This window comes from Macaca fascicularis, chromosome 11 (assembly GCF_037993035.2).
Source record: "Macaca fascicularis isolate 582-1 chromosome 11, T2T-MFA8v1.1".
NCBI classification, from domain to species: domain Eukaryota; kingdom Metazoa; phylum Chordata; class Mammalia; order Primates; family Cercopithecidae; genus Macaca; species Macaca fascicularis.
The window spans coordinates 24,166,541-24,186,457 of NC_088385.1; the positions used below are offsets into that span (position 1 = coordinate 24,166,541).

Genomic DNA, 19,917 nt, shown 5'->3' on the forward strand with positions numbered 1-19,917 from the left:
CTTGTGGAAAGCTCTTAGCAACATGACTGAGTCTATGTTCGGAATTGTTTCAAACATCAAAAAAAAAAAAAAAAAAGCTACTATGGATAGCCCATCTGTCAAGACTGCATTGTTTTGTAAGATGAAGTGTGTTTTAACATACAGAGGAGACATTCTTTTGATAAACTGAATCAAAAAGAAACGTACTGTTTAAAGTGAAACAACTTTAAAGAAAACTTGCTGAGAAAAATTAGAAAAAAAAATTTAATTTCTACTTTCTTCCATACCCCAAAGGAAATTCCAAAAAAGTTCTGGACAAAAAATATTGTAACTATTTATAGGCTGTGATGGAAGCTTATTTATAAGCCTTTCTAAACACAAAAGCAGAGGCAGAATGCCTATATCAAAAAGTTAAAATTTAGAGAAACAACAACAAAGAATATAAAATAAATTCTATTAATAGTAAATTAAGAATCTGGGGGCCAGGCGCGGTGGCTCATGCCTGTAATCCCGGCACTTTGGGAGGCCAAGGGGGGCGTGGATCACCTGAGGTCAGGAGTTCAACACCATCCTGGCCAACATGGTGAAACCCCCTCTCTACCAAAAATACAAAAATTAGCCAGGCATGGTGGCACGCATCTGTAATCCCAGTTACTCAAGCGGCTGAGACAGGAGAATTGCTTGAATCTGGGAAGTGGAGGTTGCAGTGAGCTGAGATCATGTCACTGCACTCCAGCCTGGGTGAAAGAGCAATACTCCGTCTCAAAAAAAAAAAAAAAGGACAAAAGAAAGAAAGCAAGAAAGCAAGAAAGCAAGAAAGAAAGAAAGAAAGAGAGAGAGAGAAAAAGAAAGAAAGAAAGAAAGAAAGAAAGAAAGAAAGAAAGAAAGAAAGAAAGAAAGAAAGAAAGAAAGAAAGAAAAAAAGAAAGAAAGAAAGAAAGAAAGAAAGAGAGAGAGAGAAAGAAAGAAAGAAAGAGAAAGAAAGAAGGAAGGAAGGAAAGAAAGAAAGAAAGAAGAAACTGGGGAAAACGGAATCATATAGAACAAATTTAAGAGCATCATATAAACAGCACTTATATATCAAAAAGTAAAAGATACCACCAATTGAAATATGGACAAAAAATGGAAACAGATGTACAAAGAATAAATGGCAAACCAATTAATGTATTTTAAAATAATAAACTTCAAAGAACTTTTAATAGAAATGCCTGTAATTGCCATCTTTAATTCTTCAACTCATTACTCAACACCTGCGGCTTCCAGCCAAACCACTGTGCTAAGCTTTCTGTATCAGGAAGTCCAATGAACTTTAGTGTTGCTAAATTCAACATCCACCTTTTAGTCTTTCTTTTTTTCCATCTCTTAGGAATAGCAGACAATGAGGACCATTCCCTTTTTTAAAAAATTTTTATGAGTACATAGTAGGTGTATATGTTTATGGGGTACATAAGAAGGGGTACAGGCATGTAACCTAAAATAAGCACATCATGAAGAATGGGGTATCCATCCCCTCAAGCATTTAACCCTTGAGTTGCAAACCATCCAGTTACACTCGTTATTTTAAAATGTATGGTTAAGTCATTTTTGACTATAGTCACCCTGTTCTACTATCAAATAGTGTGTCTTATTTATTCTGTCTATTTTTGTAACCATTAACCATCCTCACCTCTCCCTCACAGCCGCCCACTACACTTCCCAGCCTCTAGTAGCCATCATTCTACTATCTATGTCCATGAGTTCTACTGTTTTGATTTTTAGATCCCACAAATAAGTGGGAGAATATGTGATGTCTGTCATTCTGTGACTGGCTTATTTCACTTAACATAATGATCTTCAGTTCCATTCATGTTGTTGCAAATGACTGGATCTCATTCTTTTTTTACTCACTTTTTTAAAAAGTCTTCTCTTCCCTTGGCTTCTATGACACCACATTCTGTATCATCCTCACCCTCATTTTACATTGCACTTTGAGTCATTTATCAACCACAAGGAATCAAAGCCAGAAATCATCTCTATCATTTAAATTTAATATCTATTCAGTTCAGCCACTTGTTATTAATAGTCATACTATCTTCCATGGAGCACAGTGGATTTTTAGGGCAGTGCAGCTACTCCAAATAATGTAACAGTGCACACATGTCATTATACATTTGTCCAAACCCACAGACTATACAACACCAAAATGAACAACTTATGTAAACTAAGGCCTTTGGGTGGTAATGATGGGTCAGTGTGGGTTCACCAGTTATAATAAATGTACTACTCTGGTAGAGGATGTTAATGGAGGAGCATATACAGTTGTAGGGGTAGGAGGCATATGGAAAATCTGTGTACCTCCAGTCTATTTGATGTAAACCTAAAATTCCTGTAAAAATTAAGATATATTTTTAAAAAGGGGAGGAGAGAGGATCTGTTCCTTTCCAGATGGTGAGGCAACAATATTTGTATTACAAGAGTCACCCCTGGCCTTGTTTTCATCCATGTAGAGGAAGTCAGTCTGAGATCATTAGTTTGAGATATAACGAGAAGGATAGAAAAAAGAAGAATAAGAGAAGAGAACAGGAAAGTTGGGGAGGGGTAAAGATAGAGAGACTATTAAGAGCATTGGATTCCTTGGTTTCTATTCTGCTGAGAGGCCCAGATGAAACTTTTACTTTTCATGTTTGGGTTATAAGAATCAACAAATTCTCCATTTTGCTTCAGTGGCTTGAGTTAAATTTCTGTCACTTGCAATCAGAGTTCTAAATAATACACACTGCAAGCCATTGTGGTCGACACTGTTGCCTTCCATCTGGGCTCCCCACATGTATCCTTGCTTTCTTGTACTCAATTCTCAAACTTCAATCAGAATTATTTTCTTAAAAATGAAACATCTAACCTTCAAAATAAAGTCCTCAATCTTAACATACCTTCCAAGGCCTTATGGGATCTGACACCTAACTACCTCTCGGGCCTCATTTTGACTCATTCTGTTATACTCCATGCACTAACCAAACTGTTTTCTTCAGTTTCTCCAGCATCGGCCAGTCAGGAAAGATTTTACTTCTGTGACTCCCTGCATTGCCTTCCTTTCCCACCTTGGCTAACTTCAATTCACCCGTAAGTGCCACTTTAGGAGGCCTAATCAAACACCCTGAACCTAGAACATAACCTTCAGTGCTCTTCATCATCACACCTTTAATTGCTACTTGTTTAAAGTTGTTAGACTTTAAGTTCCATCAAAGTAGAAACTTGATCTGCCTTGCTCACCTCTGAATCGCTTCCCCTTCCCAATATTCAATGACTGGAACAGAGGAGATGCACATTAGTATTTGCTGAATTGAAAATAAATTCTGAAATACAAATTAGTTGCCATTTTCCAATTATCAAATTGTCAAAGGGTTCTTTCTTATGATAGGTAACATTGGTAGAGATATTTCACTTGTTGATGATGAAAGTATAAATATTTCAGTGGCAATTAAGTAGTAAGTATAAAATCTTAAAAAATGTATAAAATCTTAAAACTATAAAGTCTTAAGTTTATAGTCTTTGAAAAAGAAAAAATTGACAAGAGATTGTACAAAGGAATATTCACCACAGCTTCACAGCTTTGTTTTAGTAAAATACAAAAAAAGGAAGAAGAAAACCTAAATGTCCGATATTATGGAATTGTTTATTTTATATATATACAATAAGAATAAAATATGGTTATTTAAAGTTACAAGGTAAAACATTATTAATATGGAAAAGTATTCATAGCATGTTCTTTCAAAAAAGGCACACTACAAAAATGATCTGAATGGCACATTACTTTAAATTGACATGCAAATAAATATAAATTAAAAATAAATGTTTCAGGTCAGGCACAGTGGCTCATGCCTGTAATCCCAGCACTTTGGGAGGCCAAGGCTGGCGGATCACAAGGTCAGGAGATCAAGACCACCCTGGCCAACATGGTGAAACTCCATCTCTACTAAAATACAAAAAAAATTAGCCAGGCATGGTGGCGGGTGCCTGTAGTCCCAGCTACTCAGAAGGCGGAGGCAGGGGAATCGCTTGAACCCAAGAAATGGAGGTTGTAGTGAGCCGAGATGGTGCCACTGCACTCCAGCCTGGCAACAGAGCAAGACTCTGTCTCCAAAAAAAAAAAAAAAAAAAAAAAAAGTCATGTTTCAATATCTCTGGGAAGTGAAATTAGATTGATTTTTATTTTAATAATTTTCTAACATATATTTCCGGGATTTTTTAAATAAGCATATACTGGTTAACTTAAAATCTCTTGTTACTCAGTGTTATAAATGAGGAAATAAGATTCAAATATATTAATTTGCTCACAGCAACAACACAGACTGTATTCCAACCCAGTTTGTCAGTCTCTAAAGCCCTGGCTCTTAACCATCACACTATAATAACACGGTGCCTAAGTGTGTACAAGGCACTATGGGAGGCATTGAGTAAATAAGAAGTTAGCAGCTTGGAAGCCAATAGATAAGAAATATAGACAAATACGTGACATGGCAAAACTTGTTTTGTAACCTGGGAGGTACAAGCATGGAGGTCACAAAGTTCAACGTTTGCTTGGAATAAAAAACAAGTCAGTTGTCCTGTTTTATTAGTGCAATTTCTCCAAGTGTGGTCTACAGTCCACCTGCAACATATTCCTAAACAGACCTGCTAAAGAAAATCTCCATGCAGCTCAGGAAATTTCAAATTGCCCCCAGGAGCATCATCCATTTGGTGCCTTGCATTTTTTTGGATGCCTTATAATACTTATAAATACAACTAGTAAAATTTTAGGCCGGGAGCAGTGGCTCATGCCTGTAATCCTGACATTTTGGGATGCCAAGGCGGGTGCATCACCTGAGGTCAGGAGTTCGAGACCAGCCTGACCAGCATGGTGAAACCCCCTCTCTACTAAAAAGCACAAAAAATTAGCTGGGCATGGTGGTGTGTGCCTCACATCCCAGTGACTCAGGAGGCTGAGGCAGGAGAATCGCTTGAACCCGGGAGGCGGAGGTTGCAGTGAGCTGAGATCATGCCATTGCACTCCAGCCTGAGCAACAAGAGCAAAACTTTGTCTCAAAAATAAAAAATAAAAATAAAAGTTTAGGAATAGACCATTATTGAAGGGAATATACAAAGTGTTCCAAGACCAGGCTTTGTTTCCAAATATCTGAGGTCAGATAAACACTACGCAACCTCACCAACATCCCCTAATCCTTTGGGTCCCAGTTTAGACTGACTCGACATTGCCCTTAGGAGGAATTTTCTTGAATTTCAAAGAAGGTTTAGCAGTGTGTGGCATAAACAGAATCTCAGGATAAAATCTGAAGGACAGATTGAGAGGAATTCAAGATGCTTCCAGGGTCTCACACTCTCATGGAAAATATCAAACCCTCGATTGCTTCAGCCTCATACTCACTCAAAAGGTCTTCTATTTTATTTCATAGGTTGAAAGGTTAGAATTGGATGTCACCAAGCATTTCACTACAGAGCAACGTCCCCTAAACTGAACTTATCTGGGGAAATGCGAAGAGAGGAAAAACTAGGACAGGTGGATGGCAGCAATTAGACAAAATTCTATGAGGTTTGAGCCATTAAAAGCCCTATAGGGCTTTAGTCTTATAACTCCAATTTCATAGTGTCTGTAAAATCTCAATTAATCCCATTCTATTTTTGCAGTAACTGGTTTATTACCATAGTTCCTCCCTTCACCTGATTTCAATAAGATCATCTGATTGAGGGAATTCCCTAATTGAACATTTTATTTGAATCTTCCTAGTAACAGTGCTACTACAGCTATGTGTGGTTGTGTCTGAAAATACCAGCCGTCAATCAAGAGTCCGTCAAGGCTGCCCACATATGAACACAGTCTTTATTAATTAATACCTGTCATCTGTTATTTATAGACAAAACTTGGTTGCTCTGGGCCTCTGAAACTCAAAATATTTGTTCAGAATACACAAGTTTTGGCTCTTCCATCCACAGCCAAAAGCATACTGTGAGAAATAGCTTCAATCCATTTATGCTGAAACATTAAACTAAAAATGTTTTTTCCTGGTTGCTTTACATGTTTGTTCAGTTCATTGCTTGGTTGATTGTTCTTGTGGGAACTGGGGGAAGTACACAAGGTGTATGCAAAAATATCTCAGTAAGCTTGGCCAGTTTGTCTGGCTCAATTTACATTTAAAGTGAAACCACCGATCTTCAAAGAAACTTTTGGCACAAGTTATTAAACTTTGGAACAATGGTTATAAAATAGTTAGATTTCAGCTTTAATTATATGCTACCTCTCTGAGCAGTGCTACAACAAAATAACAGAATATTCCTCCTTAAATAATCATAAGGTCCGTTTAAACATTCAAATTCTAATCAGAGTTCCTTTGACTATACACATTACTGCTTAAAACCCCATTATAATTTTATCCAAACACAGTATTCATTATCAAGAATTTATAACTAAGAGAAATAAATAGTTGGAAACAGTTAATTTTATCCTATCTACTTAAGTTGGAAGTTACTTAGCAGGAGATCAAATTGCAATACAATTCAAACATAAACAACAGAAAATAATAGTATTTTTCAAATGTTCCTAAATATGGAGCAAAAGAAAATATATAAAAACAGAGTTTCAAAGAGCTAAAGATCTTCTGAACCAACATGAACAGTAATATGGATGCTTAATCCTGAGGCTTCTACTATATGGAAGGTTCATAGCCTCTTTATTTTTTGGATGATGTTCAGAAAAAAAAAAAAAAGAAAAGAAACAAAAAGGCAAGGCTCAGTGGCCTTGATAGGAGATAGCAGATTGCTCTGATGCACCTGATTATATCCTGTTTGTTTTCCCTTTTCATTTAGCTCATATGTGAAAATCTCCTGTGGACAACTTGGTTTTTTCCCGGAAGCTTGCTCCAATCCCTGCTTCCAGTGCCATCAGCATGGAAGGGACGAGGGAGCAGGGCCAACCAGTTGCAGATCTGTGTAGACACTGCTTCAGGTGATGAAAGGGACATTGCGGACAAGTCAGTAGAGAGTAGAAGGCCAGCCTAATGGCTATTCTCAAGTGGTCATTCACAGCTATTTGCCAGTGAAAATTGAGACTGAAATTTCTCTAATTTACCTTCCCTAGAACTTCAATCTTTTTTACAATAAGTAATTTTTTAACTTCTTTATAACTCTCGCCGTGTGGCAGCTTTGGTGCGTGACACATGGAGGTGCGATTCTCCTTCTTGCCACTTTCGAACATGAATTTGAAAAAGTTACTAGGCCGGGCGCGGTGACTCACGCCTGTAATCCCAGCACTTTGGGAGGCCGAGCGGGGCGGATCACGAGGTCAGGAGATCAAGACCATCCTGGCTAACACAGTGAAACCCCTTCTCTACTAAAAATACAAAAAATTAGCCGGGCGTGGTGGCAGGTGCCTGTAGTCCCAGCTATTCGGGAGGCTGAGGCAGGAGAATGGCGTGAACCCGGGAGGCGGAGCTTGTAGTGAGCCGAGATCGCGCCACTACACTCCAGCCTGGGCCACAGAGGGAGACTCCGTCTCAAAAAAAAAAAAAAAGAAAAAGTTACTTAACCTCTCTAAACACTCAAATGCTCACTGTAGAAGGTAACATTAGGGTTGTTTGAAGATTATGGGAGATATTGCATAAGAATGTCCTAACACAATTCATGACATAAAACATATTCTGAATAAACTGATATTTCCAAAGTCCACTTCCCTCCTCCTTAAAACATTAACGTCTCCACCACACCCATGATCCCATTGCCTCTAAGTTCTCTGGGGACACTGTGCCAACAATTATATTTTTCCTCTCTTTTCCTGGTGGCTACTGAAAAATCAACAAGCATTCACTGAACATGTGTTTAGTAAGTGCCAGGTATTTTTCACATGTTACCTTAACCTACCCCTAAGCTCTCCTGAAGGTATTGGTATTTCTCCTTTCTGCTATGATGAAACTTTTTAAATTAGGTGACAATAAGAGAATCCAGATAAAGATGGTTATCAGAGGAAATGTGACTATCTAGATACTGCATTCAATATTTAGATTGTGTGTGCATGTGAGCATTTTCCAGGAAAAAAATCAATTTTTTCCATCGTAGTCTCAAAAGATCCCTGACTCTCAATATGATACAATAGATTGAATCTACATTAGTAGTTGTTCAGGACTGTTCTGCTATTCCATTGTATCTGTTTCTGTCCTTACCTGAGAGCAGTTTAGCTATGGTCGTCGGTAAACTTTTTTTTTTTTTTTTTGAGACGGAGTCTCGCTGTGTCCCCCAGGCTGGAGTGCAGTGGCGCGATCTCGGCTCACTGCGAGCTCCGCCTCCCGGGTTCACGCCATTCTCCTGCCTCAGCCTCCTGAGTAGCTGGGACTACAGGCGCCCACTACCGCGCCCGGCTAATTTTTTGTATTTTTAGTAGAGACGGGGTTTCACCGTGGTCTCGATCTCCTGACCTTGTGATCCGCCCGCCTCGGCCTCCCAAAGTGCTGGGATTACAGGCGTGAGCCACCGCGCCCGGCCGGTTGTCGGTAAACTTTTGCTTTTAAATTCAAATTTCTGTTTTTCAGCCTTCATCCTATGTTATCTTCATCATGTAACACTCATAACAACCTTTCTTTCTTTGAATTTTTCTTCATTTGATTACTGACACTACTGATATCTCCCAAGAAATCATCTTTGAGCAGTTCCATATCTTTCTTTGACTCCTACTTCTCAGTATGACTCATGAATTCTGGTGTTTCCTGAGATACTCTTTGTCTTAATTTACTGTTGTTGTACATGCACTCTTTGGATTATATACTCTATAGGCAAAGCTTTCTGCATCTCCAGGTCAGACCTATCCTAATATCTACATCTATATTTCTAGGTGACTAAAAAGTAAATTGCACAAATGTCCAAAAATACACTTTAAATCACTACTATCAAAAATAAAAACCAACTTAACACAAAGATACTAGTTTTCTTTATCATTTGATCCATGTGTATTATTTTATTATAATGTCCTCTGTTGGCAATTTTAAGAAGACCAGAGTCACTAAAACATTTCTAGAGGAGTATGGATTATTATAACCTTTATAGAGTAGAATTTGTCTATATAGCTCAGAAGTCTTTAAAATGTGCATACACTTCTCTATTTCCTGAAGTATGACTTTATCCTAAAGAGTCCTCCCACTAAAAGACAACTAGAACTTAGATAAGCTAAGACAAACTTATTTTTATGGCTAAGCTCACAAAAAGGAAAAGAAATCTCGAAGTGTGAGGGGGTAGGCAATGAGCTGAAATCCGAGCAGACAGCCATGAGTAATCAATAAGTGAGAGGAAGTTGTTCTGGGAGCAAATACTGAGAAAAGGCCTAGGAGCTGGGAGACCTGAACTTTGAGTCTGTCTCAAGGTTAGGGAGCTGATGTGAGTCTCCTATATTACCCTTAATCCCCCATGGAGCTGAAGCAATCCTAGATGTTAGGAAAATCTCTATAGTGGCACATGCAACCAAATCTTTTCTCAGGGAATATTTCCAACATAAACACTTAGGATTCTTACAGATTAAGTTCAAAAACAGATGATCTTATAAACAAAAACCAAGCTACTATAACTGAGAGTTCTCAGAAACAAAATACAGATTAAGTTTAAGAGAAAATTTGTATGCTGAAATTATCAGATACACAGTATAAACTAATGATATATAAAATGGTTAAAAGATTTTAAAATGGATTATTTTTAATTAACCAAAAAAGACTACTTAAAATGGCCAAGCAGTATTTAGAACTAAACTAACTTAATCTTTGATATTAAAATAGTATTGAATGAGTAACAGCATATCAGATACAGATGAAAGGGATGATTTGCGAACTGGAAAATAGATTTTAGGAAAGTACACAAGATTATCACAAAAGGCATAAAATAAAGACCCTGTATAGTGATAGAGAAAAAAATTCAAGAATCACAGCTCTATAAGCAACTAGCTCTGTGACTTTCAGTATGTTATTACCCTCTCTGTCCCTCAGTTTCACCATATATTTTTAAATGATAATTTATGTAAGAATTAAATTTAAAATATTTATATATAATTCTTGAATAAAGTCTGGTAATATTAAGCACTATAGAATAATTTTCATTATTCATATGACAGAACTAAGCCCAAACATACCTATTATATTAAGAAATATGCAGACTTGGCCCGGCGCGGTGGCTCACGCCTGTAATACCGGCACTTTGGGAGGCCGAGGCAGGCGGATCACAAGGTCAGGAGATCCAGACCATCCTGGCTAACAACGTGAAACCCCGTCCCTACTAAAGGCGGGCGCCTGAAGTCCCAGCTACTCGGGAGGCTGAGGTAGGAGAATGGCGTGACCCCGGGAGGCGGAGCTTGCAGCGAGCCGAAATCGCGCCACTGCACTCCAGCCTGGGCGACAGAGTGAGACTCCGTCTCAAAAAAGAAAAAAATACAAAGAAATATGTAGGCTTAATTTACCTACTAAAAGAAAGAGCTTTTCAGATTAACTCCCAAAACAAATCTCAATTTTATGCTGTGTATGAGAGAGACACACTAAATACAAATTTATACATAAAGATAACAATAAAAGAACAGGCACAGTGGAATACAAAAGAAAATAAGGCAGAGAGAAAAAGGAAGGAGAGAGGTAAGAAAAAAATGAGTCATGATCATAATATTTGAAAAGGTAAAATTCAGAACTTTTGAAAAAGCATTAAATGTGACATAGAAAAGTACTTTAAATACACTAAAGGGAACAATTCACAGTAAAGATATAAGTGTTATACGTTTCTATGCACCCAATGAGTAAAAAACTTCATGAAGCAGAAAACACAGCAGATGCAAAGACAAAGTGGCAGAAACATTTAAATAATAGTAGCTTAATTCTCTTGCAGTCCAAGATCTAGTAAGGTAAAAAGTATAAACAAGGATTTGTGAGACTTAAATAACATTTTTAATAAAGTAGATTGTATGGAGATCTATACAGCAGCAAGAACTTTTGTATCTTAAACAGAAAATATTCCTTTTCCAGCGCTCATGGAACCTATACTGAAATAGATTATATTTTAGATTACAGATATAAATTTAATAAAGTCCCAAATAGCAATAATACAGAAAACACTGAGCACAAACAATAAAAGAAATAATTTCACTGAGAAAGATTTACAAACAAAATCTATTGAGTTAAAGAAAGGATAAAAACAAACAAAATTATAGAATGTCTGGAAAACCTTTATGGGTTAAATTGTGTCCCCTGTAAAATGCATCTGTTGAAGTCCAAATAGTGCCTCAGAATGAAACCACATTTATAAACAGAGTTATTTCTGAAGTAATTAAGATGAAGTCATACTGAGATACTTTGGGACCCTAGTATAATATAACTGGTGGACATATAAAAAGGGGAAATTTGGTCACAGAGACACACATACAAGGATAATCTCTCATGGAAATAAAGACAAAGATCAGGTGATACTTCTTCTACAAGCCAAGGAACACCAAAGATTGCCAGGAAACTACCAGAAGCTAGGAAGAGGCATGGAACAGCCCTCAGAAAGAACCAACCCTGCTGACACCTAATCTTAGACTTCTTGCCTCCAGAACTGTGAAACAGTAAATTTCTGTTGTTTAAGCCACATGGTGTTGCAGCACTTTTTGTCCCAACAGGTTGGAAATGTCATTGTTATTTTCCCATTTGTTGACCAAATCTCCAATTAGACTATATATAAGAATTTAGTGTCCAATAGATGCTCTAAGTATTATTGAATGAATAATTCAAGCATTATGGGAGAGTTAAATTATTCTTAAGTTTTCTTCTAACTCAGCGATTGTTTTTCATTTGTTTCTGTGTTTATTTTTTGTTTTCATTTGGAAGAATCATCAAGCCTTTCTAAAGCTCCTAATCTGTATGTCTGAAATAACAAGATTTCAGGAGTCCTTAAGAAATGCATTTTCTTTTAAAATATTAAAACAGTATTAGAAAACACATGTTCTTGCTTAAGAAAATTTCTTGAGAAATTTTAAAAATACAAACATGCAAACCATTAAATACCGAATTATCCACAAAACCACACAAAGAAAATGAAGCTCTAAGTGAGAGCTCACTGCTCACTCTTACTCAGACTTCAGTGGGTGGGTGGCGTGAGGTGGGGCAGGATGGAGTGAGTTGGTCTTCTGCCTCTTTTCAAAACTTTACTTACATGTTTTGAATCAGATAAAAAGATATGAAGAGAGTGTTGGAATAGGTATTTTCCATTTAATAAACTTAAAAATGTCCGTGCTACATTTTAAAGAATGGTAGAAATGAATAATTTTTTAAAAGACAATTGTAGATTGTTCTCCAGCAAAGTGAATCTGTGATACAAAGAGATGAAAGTAACGCTGGAAAAAATCATTAAGCTTGCTAATTTGCAGCTTTTTGCATAGGATATCATGTTATTTAAGCATTCATAGTGGAATGAAATAGAAAAAGTATTGTTTGATACCAAACAGCACAGATTTAAAAACACATTTTTTCCTCTCCAAAAAATGTTTAGAACAAAGATGCAACTTTTAAACTATGTGGCAATCCACTAACAAGATGATTTTAAAACTATGTAACAACATTAAAAATGCATAGAGAAATGTCAGCCATGACCTAATATTAACACAAAAACTATTATGATGTTTTTGTTTTCTTTCATTGTATGCAAATATTGTGTATAGTTCTATCATCATACATAGATAATTTTGTACCTTATATTTTATCAGTAGTCAATACTTTTCAATATTTAGTCTCTTTTTAATTTGTTATAATTAAAAATTAACTTTGAAACATGAAAAGTCTACAAACAATAAATGAACAATATTGGAAAAATTAAAAGCAAAATAAAAAGCAATTTGTTGGAGATACTTTTAAAATATAAAGATGCAAACCATTAAACACTGAATTCTAATACATAAGTCTAAATACCTACCAAAGCCACAAACAGATTCCTGAAGGAATTAACATGTAATGTTACACTTCATTTAACTATGGCAATATTAAAATGAAAGCAAAGAAATAAAAAGAACACATGGACAAAAAGAATGAGCGAGGAAACAATAACAGACTGAAAATATTCACATATATTTGGAAGGTGGCAAAAGACTGAGGAGAGGTAATGACTTCTCTTCAGAATCCTACCCTTAGCTAAAAAGGCAATCTTAACAAGAAGCAAGCTGCTACTCCAGTGTGCCTGCAAGTCTAGGGATTTTTAGACCCTGGAAAACTCAGAAGCAAGGCCATGGGATAAGACTAAAAGCTAGAAGATTTTTATATACTTTAAGACTATGGACTTTAAGAGAGACCCTCCCCGCATACTTCCTTCCAAGTATCCAGGTAACGACCTTCTCTAATCCCAATAAGAGTTTAATCTCTGGATAAATTAAACTTGATAGACTCTAGGTCTGTGGAAACCAATCACCATAAAGGGAAGAAGAAAAACACTAGATTAAAAACATGGAAAATCAGGCCGGGCGCGGTGGCTCAAGCCTGTAATCCCAGCACTTTGGGAGGCCGAGGCCGGTGGATCACGAGGTCAGGAGATCGAGACCATCCTGGCTAACATGGTGAAACCCCGTCTCTACTAAAAAATACAAAAAAAAAACTAGCCGGGCGTGGTGGCGGGCGCCTGTAGTCCCAGCTACTCGGAGGCTGAGGCAGGAGAATGGCGTGAACCCGGGAGGCGGAGCTTGCAGTGAGCCGAGATCGCGCCACTGCACTCCAGCCCGGGTGACACAGCGAGACTCCGTCTCAAAAAAAAAAAAAAAAAAAAAAAAAAACATGGAAAATCAACTAAATTGTAAACCCTCTTCCTCAACTTGACTATTCGCTCCTTGTGGAAAACATTAGTGAATTAAAAAACAAACAAACAAAAAAAAAAAACCACAAACCTGAAATTCCCTGGCTAGAAGAACCACAAATACTGATATTTGGGAGTCTCCCAGATAAATGATCTTGTTCCTACCCAATAACCATACAATGAAATCCACCATTTGGCAAGCCATGTCCATGCATGTAACACCCAAGCAATGTTGTAGTGTCTCACTAATAAAAATTAATGGACTTCTAACTCTCCCCTACACACTTAAACAACAGAAAAGAAGCAGCATGTGTCAACAGAAAGACTTGTACATTAATATTTGTAGCAGCTTTATTTGTAATAGCCTCAAACTAGAAACAACCCGAAGTCCATTAACAAAATGGCTAAACATTTTGTAATATATTCACACAATGAAACACTACTCCACAATTTAAAATACACACATGGATACGGAATGCAGATAAATTTCAAAATCATTATGCTGAATGAAAAAAAAAAGTCAGGCAAAAAGGAATACATGCTATACTATCTCATTTGTACAGTATTCTAGAAAATGCAAACAAATCCATAAGAACAAAAAACACAGCAGCAGTTACCTGATGAGGGGGTTGGTGAGTGGAAGGAAATGAGGAAGTATAACAAGAGATAAACTAAAAAAGGTTACAAGACAGCATTTTAGGAGGATGGAAATGTCTGTTACATTGATTGTGGTGATGGTTTCAGTGGTGTGTGCATTGACCAAAAACAGTCAAATTATACATTTTAAATATATGCAGTGTATTGCATTTTGATAATCCCTAAAGGAAGGGGTAAAATGACACCAATATAAAAATAAATAAATGGGCCAATAAGGATCATCAGATATTTAAAGAAAGCTCCAATAAGAAATATAAACATCAAAAGATTTCTTTTTAAAAGGGATCTGAAGGAAATGAAGACCACAACAGAAAGAGAATTTTAAAAAGAAACCAGAAAAGAGAAAGCTGTAAATAGTAACCTCAGAGATAAGGATGGATATTACATCAATGAAACAAAAGCAGGCTGCTATAAAAGAAGATTCAGAAAGGAAGATCTCTTAAAAATTAAAAATATAATTGTAAAAGTTAGTTTTTGTATGGAAAAGTTGGTAGATTAGGAATTTTAAGAAGTTAAAAAATTAAAGAGATCAAAAAATAGTGAAAATATGTATAAATAAATACAAGAATAATAAATTCAATTCTAAAAAGCCTTTTGGGGAGGAAAGCAGAGAAAATGGAGAGGAGACAAATATCAAGAAAAAATTCAAAAGTACTTTTCAGAACTAAAGAACACAAATTTACTTATTAAAAGGTACACTGAGTTTCCAGCTCAGTCAATAAAAAAAGATCCACACCAAAGCATATCATCATGAATTTAAACATATCAGGAATACAGAAAATATCCTAAGGACTTCTACAGAGAGGTTTTAAGCAATGAAATACAAAAAATCAAAAACTGCTTTTCTTTGTAGCCACATTAGTGATTAGAATACAATGAAATAATGCCTTTATAATTCTGAGTAAAAATAATGTGTTTAGAACTATGCTCAGAAACAAAAGGTCTCAGTCTTTCATGTGTCCATTCTCAGGAAGCTACTGCAGTATATGTTCCATCAAAATAAGGATGTAAATCAAGAAAACAAGAACAGTATATCGAAAATGGAAGAATGGTGGGAGTATTTCTCAGTACAAAAACAAACAGATAAAAACAACCGGGCGGCAACCCTAAAAGAGCAATCAGTTTGGAGAAAAGGAGGAGGTCAGAGGCCATAGGAGAGAGATTTCTATGAGAATGGGCAGTGAGAGGGAAAGTTGGAAATAAGAAGGAAATATTATCATATGAAGGGTGGTCATATCATATTTATCATTCTGTGAGACTATTTGCAAATCTAAAACTGAGCAATCGAAAAAGAGGCAAATGTTAATTAGAAGAAAAACAAAAGGTATATCAGAAAGGAAAATACTCATAGCATATTACTCAGTTCAATAGTAATCAGCATTTAGGCTATCATAAAATCATGCCATTCATCAGAAATTAATAAAGCTATCAAAGTACTGAGACAGTGTCAGCAAGACATAGAAGGCAACTGGAAGGGATTCCTATTGATCCAACATGGGATAATTTTAATACAAAAAAGATAAAGGAAATCAAAATACATATATAGTAAAGTATATTTCAAAAAATAAAAAAGAAAAATCATATATCTTGCCTTTCATTTAAAACTACCTCAGGGGCCGGGCGCGGTGGCTCAAGCCTGTAATCCCAGCACTTTGGGAGGCCGAGACGGGCGGATCACGAGGTCAGGAGATCGAGACCATCCTGGGTAACACAGTGAAACCCCGTCTCTACTAAAAATACAAAAACTTAGCCGGGCGAGGTGGCAGGCGCCTGTAGTCCCAGCTACTCGGGAGGCTGAGGCAGGAGAATGGTAAACCTGGGAGGCGGAGCTTGCAGTGAGCTGAGATCCGGCCACTGCACTCCAGCCTGGGTGACAGAGCGAGACTCCGTCTCAAAAAAAAAAAAAAAAAAAAAAAAAAAAAACTACCTCAAGGTAATCAAATAGTTAACAAGAGATGTTCTCTTTTATTGAAGAATTTCAACTAATAAATGACAAAGGAATGACAGAATTAGACTAGCACTATCTTTCAACCCCTAATAAAAAGTATTTCAGGCAATTATCATCAAAGATTGCTAAAAACCAGTAAGTGAAAGGCTGATAGAGAACTCAAAATGAACAACTTGTCTGCTGTCTGAACTCACTGATCATTCTTAGCCTCATAAAAGATATTATATGCCCCTTGTTATAATGCAATAGGAAATAAACAACATCACATGAGACCTATCTTACCAAAATAATGGAAGCTGAATCATATCAAGCCTCTAGATCAAACTACAAGTATAGAGGAAATGCAAATGAGAAAGGAACATGTTAAATGATACCACACATATGCCATCAGCAAAATCCAGGATGTGGGAAATTCTACACAACAAATGCCCCCATTTTTTAAATATCAACAATAAGAAGAATAAAGGACAGACAATTATAAATTAAAGAGTCACAAAGAGCAACCAAATGCAATCTTCTTTAGATCCTGAATCCAACAAACCAGTTAAATTTTTATTTGTAAACAACTGGAAAATGTGAATGCTAAATGAATTATTTATTTATATTAAAGAATTCCTTTAAATTGTATGTGTAGATGGGATAATGGTTTTATAGCTCCGTTCTATAAAATGTCCTTTCTTTTATAACACTAAAAAATGTACAGTTAAAATTATGTGATCTCTAGGATTTGTTTTAAATAATACAGTGGGAGGTGGGAGGAAAGTAGGTAGGAACATAGAGTGAGCAAGATAGATCATTTGTTGATGATTGTTCTAATTTTATATGCATTTGAAAGTTCCACAAGAAACACTTTAAAATGTAAATTAAAAAAAGATGTACATCTAATATTGATATAATTCAAAAAATCTAGTAAACTATTTTAGGATGGTGGTAGAGAAGAAGAGTGAGGAGAGCTGAATCTTCGTCCTCTAATATGGGATATCAACATATAAAATGTAAATTTAATAAATCAAGAGTGACCAGAGAAGTAAATATTTTTGAAATGTAGAAACAGCTAAAATAGTTAAAATTGAGTGCCTGTGGAGAGCAAAATTTATGGGTGGGCAGATTAAGGCAAGGGACTGCTGTGATTATTAGTAGTCTTCTAATACCATTTGAACACATACAAATTTGATAAAACATAAAAATTATTTTTTAAATGATAGATAAAGCATCTTTTACTTTTAAAATTTGATAGGAAGAAGCCCATTAATACATATTATGAATTATATCCTAACCTGACATTCATGTTTATCGTCAATCTCTTCTCATTTGTTCCCTTTCTTTACGTCATTGTCAAAGCATGTTATGATTATGAAGATGACTTGGAGTCATTTACTTCTCTAACTCCTCAGCAACCACCCTGGTCTAACGCCTCATCATCTGACATTGTCTGCTAATAGATTTCCTGTTTTTACCCTTGCCACCCTCTAATTCATTCCACAAATATCCTGGGACAGGCAGAGGAGAATTTGTCTTTCACTCTGCCCTTGAGTACCTCTTTCACCTTAAGCGAGTCGTTTATATTCTTTGAATCTCAGTTTCACTATCTATAAATTAGAGCAGATGATAATCACCGTAGAGGTGTGAAGATGAAGTGAGGTATCACATATTATTCCACATCCAGACTGATGTTTTAAAGATGCAAAGCAGAACATTTTATACCCCTGCTTAGACTTCTTCAGGAGCTTCAAATTGTCATCTGAATAAATCCAAGATCCTTAACACAACCTTCAGAGCCCTACACCTGCAGGTTCCTGCTTGGATCTCCAGCATCATGCCGCTTTTGCCTTCATTCACTAGAACTGGCATATGCTTTTTCTGCTCTTGAATACTTCCCCATCACTCTTCCGTTAGCTCTTAGGCTTTGCAATTCAGCATAAATATCACTATTTTTTTTTCTAACTCCGCCATATTTTTTTTTCCTCCGCAGTGCTTACTATTTGTAATTGCACATTTACTGTTCACTTGTTTACTCTGTTTCTTTTACAGACTATAAGCTGCGTGAGAACAGGAATGTGTTTCTTTCACTGTCATATTTCTTGTACCTGGAATAACTCCTACCACAGAGTAGATCCTCAGTAAATACTTACTGAATCCATAAATAAATGGAATGTATTACGGGGCAGTTTTTCTCAACTGTAGTGTGCACGCAATCACTAAGGAAAGATCATTTTTGTTTCGGTTTTTTTGTTTGTTTGTTTGTTTGTTTTGAGACGGAGTCTTACTCTTTCGCCCAGGCTGGAGTGCAGTGGCGCGATCCTTGGCTCACAGCAAGCTCTGCCTCCCGGGTTTACGCCATTCTCCTGCCTCAGCCTCCTGAGTAGCTGGCACTACAGGCACCTGCCAGAACACACGGCTAATTTTTTTTTTTTTTTTTGTATTTTTAGTAGAGATGGGGTTTCACTGTGTTAGCCAGGATGGTCTCCTGACCTCGTGATCCGCCCGCCTCGGCCTCCCAAAGTGCTGGGATTACAGGCGTGAGCCACCGCGCCCGGCGGAAAGATCATTTTTGAAATGCAGATTCTGGTAGAGTGGATCCAAGGTGCGGCCTGGGATTCTGCATTTGTAATAAGCTCCCAGGTGATGCAAAAGCTGCCAGCACCTTATTCACACTTTGTCTTAGCAAGGCTAGAGGAGATATACCAAGATAAGTGACAGTGATGCTTGTCCTTTAGAAAGGAGCTTATGCCCTTGTAAAGATAATCTAAATATCCACATACCACCTTCACTTTCATTAGTGCTGTAGGGAGCATGTAAACTCTGAAGCTATTTGAGATTGGGATAGATGTTGATTTTACTAAACATTATACGAGACCAGCATAAGGTCACATCTGGCTATAACAAAATCATTCAAGGTGTTATAACAAGATATACAACTTAGAGAAAGCAATTAGCAATTTAGAATATGAAAATATACATCCTTTTTAACAAAGAAAGAAATATCCTGAAACAGACGGATGGTAATTTGTCTTTCACTCTGCCCCTGAGTAGCTCTGTAACCTTAAGCAAGTCGCTTATATTCTTTGAATCTCAGTTTCATTATTTACAAATTAGGGCAAATGATAACCACCATAGAGGTGCAAAGATGAAGTGAGATATTACATATCAATTCTATGACTGTGCCTGACATATATGGTAGTCCTTATAAAATACCAGGTCTTCCTGTTCTTTCCTTAGATAGAACATTTTGCCTACGTACCCTCTCTTAGCGTAAGAGAGGATCCATTTTGAATGTTATGTTTAGCACCCTTAACATCTTAGAGAAAAAAAAAGGTTATGAAAATAGAATAAACAACAATGTAGGTAATAGGCAAGTATTTTTGTCTAAATGAACACTAGACCATGAGTCAGAAAGCTAGGCTTTGGTCCAGGATTCAGCATTAACTAGATGTTTGATGCTGAACTTTTTTAGTGTCACTGGCCCTTGAATGCTTTCTACATCACTGTATTTAACACAGGACAGGTGAGCCCCAAAGTGGGGCTTAGCCCTCAAGG

At 36.6% G+C, this 19,917-nt stretch overlaps 1 protein-coding gene across 11 annotated transcripts in view; it reads right to left on the reverse strand.

The window, feature by feature from the left end:
- SLCO1A2 (solute carrier organic anion transporter family member 1A2) overlaps positions 1-19,917 on the reverse strand; it is a 155,332-nt gene that overhangs the window by 88,165 nt on the left and 47,250 nt on the right. For 2 of the 11 annotated variants that reach the window (XM_065523858.2, XM_065523853.2), the window contains exon 1: positions 10,111-10,244. The exons of the other annotated variants lie outside the window; for them this stretch is intronic. The gene's annotated coding sequence lies outside the window, so the exon portion shown is untranslated. Of the gene's footprint in view, positions 1-10,110; positions 10,245-19,917 lie in introns of those variants that run through there. 11 annotated transcript variants of the gene reach the window in all.